The 6081-nt window shown below is 46.1% G+C and overlaps 1 non-coding gene across 1 annotated transcript; it reads right to left on the minus strand.

Moving 5' to 3' along the window:
• Positions 1–883: 883 nt before the first annotated feature.
• On the minus strand, positions 884–5821 carry LOC125550479 (uncharacterized). The gene is made up of 5 exons (XR_015600209.1): positions 4214–5821; positions 3470–4102; positions 3242–3392; positions 1760–1834; positions 884–1681 (listed from the first exon to the last, which is right to left on the minus strand). It is a non-coding gene; the product is annotated as an uncharacterized LOC125550479 (transcript).
• Between the last annotated feature and the right edge of the window lie 260 nt (positions 5822–6081).

Below are 6081 nucleotides of genomic sequence, written 5' to 3' on the forward strand. Positions count from 1 at the left end.
TGGCAAGAAGCACTGGCCCAATTGAATATTGATGCAATGAAAAAGAAATGCATTATGCAATGCGCCTGTGTTCACTGATCCCTATGTGGACCAACGGCTTGGATAATGATACCATATGGTAGTATGACCCATGTTGAATTTCCACTACTCCTATGCATACAACAAGGAGCGATTGCTCTAACAAGATTCGAGATGCGAACCAACTTGTGGTTGAATGATTAAGTGGACAGTAGTATCCCCAGCCCACCAGGGTTCAAGTCCTGGTGCTCGCATTTATCCTACGGTGACTTCATAAAATCTCAAGATGATATGCCGGCTCAGCCTCTCAAAGATGCTCGGTAGGATGTGCGTGTGTGCGTTAATAGGATGAGCACTTGCGTCTATATTGTGTTCTAAAAAAGCAAGATTCGAGATGAGGGGGCGTTTCCGCTTTGGAGCTTACAATGAAGGAAAAGCCAATGGCTAGACGTCGGTCAACCGACCCAATTTTCGGCCGGCCACCACGCACCACGGCCAGAATAAAAAAGCATGGCTCGCTGTCGCCGGGTCGCAGCAACAAATCAAAGCCGGTTCCAGTAAAAAAAATGCCTCGGCCTCGCCTATTGCAGTATTTTGGCACCGGGGGATGCATAATCGGCTACGGTGACGCCTAGCACCTTGCATAAAACAACTTGTCAGGATTGTAAAAGACAGCAGAAATCACCAAAACAAACATTATTATTATTTTCAAGAAAAGGGACGATACCGACAAGAACAAACAAACAAACAAAGGAAACACAAACACAATCAGGAACAATGTAGAAAGACATCCAACAAAAATAATAAAACCAACAAGAAATATATGATGACCCACACATCCGGAAAAAGAAGCAACACATCGATATGAACATATGTGACCTGAAGCTACTTTCAACGAGATTCCACATTTACCAACCAACCATATGCACTCATTACAGCGACAAAAAAACTCACAGATGGGGACGGATTGGATTGCAAATACCGACAGGTTAAGTTAGTTAGTTATATATAATAACAAAATGGCTCCCAGACTTCCAGATATGCCCTTGCCTCAACCCTCTCGGTGTTTGCGTGGCCACCTCCCTGCGCCCCTGCCCCTGTTGTTGAAGTTACTAGGCTGGTAGTACCCATCATCGTTGTTGTTGTAGTACCCGCCCCCGCCCCCGCCTCCGCCACCACCACCACCACCACCACCACCCCGGCCATTCTGGTACCCGCCCTGGTGTCCGCCACCACCCCTGCCATTCAGGTACCCGCCCTGGTGTGCACCACCAGCACCACTGCCATTCTGGTACCCGCCCTGGTATCCACCACCACCACCCCGGCCATTCTGGTACCCGCCCTGGTATCCGCCACCACCACCCCAGCCATTCTGGTACTCACCACCGCCTCCTTGGTATCCACCACCACCACCTCCTCCACGCCCATTCTGGTATGCGCTGCCCATGCCACGGCCGCCTCCATGCCTGCCATGGCCATTAGGGTAAGCCCCCCTCCTGCCACGATCACCACCTTGCTGGTTCTGAAAAGATCGCCGAGGGCGCTGAAACTGTCGCTCTTTTGGCTCGGCATACCTCTGATCTTGTTCTTCCACATCAAACTTCTCCTGCTCTGCCTCAGCCAAGGGATATTCCTCATGAGGGTTCACCGGGGATTTACCTTCCTGAAGCTGGCATGTTAGTATAAGCCAGAAATATATTACATACACAGAAAAACACTCCACAGGTCATCCAGTCTTTACCATATTTTGCACATCGGCTGCATTAGACTGATGACCATTGTAGATTTCTGTGGCATGCGAGGAGTCTTCCTCCTCCTCCTGTCAGCAAGTAAACATACCAACAAGATCAATATAAGCTTTGTAGACTAATGACCATTGTAGGTTTCTTGCAATAGTATCCAAGTACACAGCTAGGATGCTAAAGAACATATATTACCAGACCCAAAGAATATAAAACTATTAAGTTGTGTTATCAAAGTAATGTTGGTCATAAGTCCTAAACTCGTAATCATAAAGTAGACAAGCAACAAGTAAAAATGACAGCTAGGAGTAAAATGGCACCCAGGTCCCAGGAACATGTGTTCCTTCAATGGACAGTAAATAAATAATTCTACAACAACAACAACAACAAAGCCTTTAGTCCCAAACAAGTTGGGGTAGGCTAGAGGTGAAACCCATAAGATCTCACGACCAACTCATGGCTCTAGCACATGGATAGCAAGCTAATAAATAATTCCGAGTGTTTAAAATTCAGGTAAAATTATACATGCAAATGTTTGAACCATTCAGATTCCTGTAGGTTGTGGAAAAACAAACTCTTTTTGCACCTTGGCAAAAGAAACAAATCTGGGGGCTCTAAAGTGAAATCTTTAGAAGCACAAAAATTAACTTATACAAAAAAAGGAGACCCAGTGCTAGAAGTTCCCACGCCAGGTGGGGTCTGGGGAAGGATTATATAACGCAAGCCTTACCCCTGCACACTGCAATGCAGAGAGGCCGCATCGAAACTTGCTTTACTCAATGGGTACAAATATTGTCAGAGCACTAAACTTGGTTTCTCCACTCATGCTGCAGAAATGCTAGCTTTTTCCGTTAAATTCACAAACGTAATAAAAATACAAGAGCATTTGCATGTGTCCCCTTTTCAGAATGTTTATATCAGGGATTAGGATTGCTGTTCTTTTCAACCAGCATTTTAAGTAATGGCCAACAAAGTAAAAAAGGAACAAATGTACAATAAAAAATCATGTTATTGCATGATTGCAATGGTGAATTCTAGCACATGATATTTATAATCTTTAATACAACAAAAACTCAACTACTATGTTGCAAACTGCGAAGACTATGTTGCAAACTCAACTACACATAATATTATACAACGATCATACTAGTTGTTAAGTTAGTATTTCAGCGGGTTTTTTTCAGAACACAAATGCACAGGCACCATCTGTTATATCTAAGCAACAGCCCACAACATCCATATGAAACAGCATAATCTACACCCCAAATGGAGTGAGGTTACAGTTTTTTTGTTAAAGTTATAATCCACATTGATCATTACTACTGAACCAGCACAAAAAGCAGCAGCAACAACAACAATGATGATAATAATAATACTAGGAGCAATCATCAACAAAGATCAAAACAAAGTTTCAGGGCAATGATCACTTCACCATGCTAAGCATATATTAAATTACAAAAGAGTGCAATTTGCTATTTTACCTTGTGACCTTCAGCAGCTATGTTCTCCTTAAGTGATGGTGCCTCTGGTGAGACAGTCATGCTCATCAGTGCCTGCACACTTTCAGATCCATGGTGCGCCGTGTAGAGTCCGATGCCATGATCCTGTCTAACTTGGACCTCACCGCAGCATCTACAGCGAAAAGCCGCAGATTTCAATCAGCAATGAGCTCAAAACAAACCAAATTACAGACCTATATCAACCCTCACATGTAACAGAGGAGCCAGGGTGGATCGGCACATCAGCACGGGTGAGCCATAGGCGGGCATGATGGGCACAGGCCTGGAGTGCGTCATGGTGGGAGACGCCAACCGCAGAAGCAGGGCGAGCCATGGCAAGGGCCGCCACAGCAGACACTGCATCAAGGTCGTTCTCCGTAAGCAGGTCCACGGTATCATCCCATACATAGCCGTAGGTGATGCAGCTGCTCCGCTCGTGCTTGCGTGCAACCATGGTGGTGATGAACTCGTCTGGTGACTTGACATAAAAAAGGGAGCCAAAGTAGACAAGCGCGAGGAGGTCTTGGATGGACAAATCGGAGCCAAAGGATGAGGAACCGGCAGTAGGTGCAGGGACGGTGGAGAGCTCCTTGGTGAGGGCAGTGGAGAGTGGCACACGGAGGCGCTCGAGCTCGTCAATGAGCGCGGCGATGGTGGGCTTTGAATGCATCACCTCCTTCTGGTCCTGGTTAAGCACCTTGCCTGCGGCGACCGACTCCTCCATCTGCGCAATGCGATCCTGCTTCTTCCGCAGCGCGCGAAGACGCTTCGACACCACTGAGAGAGCCAGCCCTTCCTTGGTTTCAGATATTGTCCCTTTGGTTTCAAATTCTTTAACCGACTCTGCAAAAAAAAATTGCAAAGCATAATGTATAGCAGTAATTAATGTTTTCAACAACAAAAAAACATTTTTTTTCTCTGGTTAATACAAAATTTTGTTAGCTCCATAAGTACCTGAAGTTGTGCCAAAAGACCTAAAAAGAACACACGGATCATAGGTTGGTTCAAACCACAACATGTTTTCAGCAGAGCAAGGCGCACCATACTCGAGCTTCAAACTTTTACCATTCACAGCAAGTACATATGCTGTCCGGTGGCACATGCTCTCCTTCGCCATAATGTAAATAACATTGTCATCGTGCAAGCTTAATGTAGGCCCAGCACTGGTCAAATTCCCCCATGTCAAACTGTTTTTGTCATCAAACATCTCAGGTAAAAGATTCGGCAAACTTGAATCACTGAAAGATAACTCAGATGTATCAAATGTCAGACCATCATGCCAAATATCTGAATAAATTGATCTACTCCAGGTCCTAGCCATCCAACCATAATCTTTCCCACGCTTCATGTTGCAGAAAGCATCTTGCACATGAAAATCTAACTCAACAAACTTGATCAAATCATTGAATATCGTCACATGACGGTGTGGTCTTGGGGTTAGATTCTCAAACGTCAAATGGAATTCAGAAGCATCACATGGTTCAGGTACTGGCAATGGAACAAAACGGATGATAGGCTTTTTATCCAAGACATTGCATAAGAGAATTCCCCACCAAAGATCAATCCAACCTATGATACCATTTTCTGCATATGCCACGCTCATGGCATCATGAAGCAATAGCTTACGCTTAGCTATCCTTGTTTCATTATCCTCGGCGATATGAGCCACCTGAGTGTGCCAATCATTTGCATCAGATCGATAAATGTGGAGTGTGTAATGTTTGCGAGACTCGAGCCCGAAATATTCAACATGAGGAAAAACGACAGCAAAGTCTTCACTGTTATCATTAACAGGCAGGATAGCAACCAAATTTGCCTCAAAAGAAGATGGATATGGCCTTGGAATAAGATGAAGACAGGGAAAATTTGGCCCTGCTTTGTAAACGAAATAGTCGGTGAATGGTAAATGGTGGACACTCCCGAAGAAAGTGAAAGCCAGCAGTACAGACCCTCCAGCCTCACCAAGTATACGAGGATCTACTGGCAAGAGCTCCCCTGTCTGATCAACGCAGCTGACGAGGCACAACGAGATAGCTGGAGGGTCAACTGCTTTAAAAGAAAGCTCCAAGTGATGCCCTTTGCTATTCTTGGTTTTCGCGGTAGTGGAATTTTTCAACTGGCCCACTAAACATTTTCTATCCAGCAGGATTTGGGGGTGGCGACCACACGGAGAAGGATGGTCTTGCATTGCCATGACGGAAGAGTGAAAGGGCGCCGATGAAGATATGGATCGTGGAAGGCGGAGAATGGCCTAGGCCCGGGAATTGACGGGAAAGAAGCTCGGGGGTCGATATCAGGGAATCAGGGTAGATGAGCTCGGACTATGGCTGCCTGGGAGTCAGGGCAGACGGCCGGAGACGGAGCATCGTGGAAAAGGACGAAGGTGGGAAGCGCCGGGATGGCGGTGGCGGCGGCGGCGGCAGGCGGTCGAGGCGCTCGGCGGCAGGCGGTCGCGGTGCGCGGTGACGGCAGGCGGTCGCGGTGCGCGGCGGCGGCGACGGTGGAGCCGAACCCTAGCGAGGCGGCGGCACGAGGGAGACAGATTGAGCGAGGGGAAGAACCGAAGGAGCGAGACAGATCTTTTTGACAGATCGGTCACTGACAGATTCTCGAACGCTCGGGGCGGCCGGCCCATGTAGTGTAAGGCTCGGTAGCGAGTTGTTTCCAGTGAGTTTATTTTTCCTTTTTTTGAGGTTTTTTTTCTGTTTTATTAGTTTTCAGTGGGTTTTTTATTTTGGTTTTCCAGGAAAACACGAGATTTATTTATTTCTTAAAAAATATATTTCTTAGAAAAATACATGGCATTTTAGAAAAATTGAGAA

Source organism: Triticum urartu, chromosome 4A, assembly GCF_056163025.1.
Source record: "Triticum urartu cultivar PI428250 chromosome 4A, HENAU_Tu73, whole genome shotgun sequence".
In the NCBI taxonomy this organism is placed as follows: domain Eukaryota; kingdom Viridiplantae; phylum Streptophyta; class Magnoliopsida; order Poales; family Poaceae; genus Triticum; species Triticum urartu.